Raw genomic sequence first — 861 nt, 5'->3', positions numbered from 1 at the left:
CCTATAACATGAACCTCAAATCTAACATAGTCCGCTCACTAATGAACATAATAGATAAACACCTCAATGTAAACAATAAATACGCAGAAATATTTAAGAACAAAATAAGAATAGGCCACAGCCTGACATGTAACTTAGCTACCATAATAGCATCTATTAATAAGAAATTAGACGCATTCTATACAGCTAGAAACACCACGTACAACCAAACCAACAACCCTCCATATAATAGAATGAACTCCAACCCTAATCCAACACCCCTTACTAGGAGGGACGCACACCAAAAAAACAATAGGGCCACACAACAAAACACAGACATAGACACCCCTTACAACCTATGTGGCTGTAGAGATAGGAATAAATGTAATTTCTCCAATAGATGCAAGACCGAAAATATAGTTTACCAATGTGACGTACAAACAAACAGCCACACTAGATCTTACATAGGTGGGACAAAAAAAACAAATACGCCTTAGATATAATGAGCACCTATCCAGTTTTAAAAATAGAAATAAGGCAAATTCAACAGGACTTAGTAGGTATATCTGGGAACTAAACGACAATAAGATAGAATATAAACTAAAGTGGCACATACTAAAAGTAGCTAATTCATATAACCCAACTAACAGATGCTGTCAACTCTGTTTAACTGAGCGCCTCGAGATCCTAACGGCTAAGAATGACCTATTAAACAGATTAGGCTAGAGCCTAGTCTGTCTTCACGCTACTAAATACTCATTCTCTAAGTATAATTAAATATATAATACATTTCACTTCCTAAGTAAAACTAAATATGCATAAAAGAATTTTCCTTCTAAGTATAATTAATTATAATTAGTTACGAATAAGACCAGAGTTAGC

Source organism: Octopus bimaculoides, chromosome 16 (assembly GCF_001194135.2).
Source record: "Octopus bimaculoides isolate UCB-OBI-ISO-001 chromosome 16, ASM119413v2, whole genome shotgun sequence".
NCBI lineage: Eukaryota > Metazoa > Mollusca > Cephalopoda > Octopoda > Octopodidae > Octopus > Octopus bimaculoides.
Note: the sequence above shows the minus strand (reverse complement) of the source record.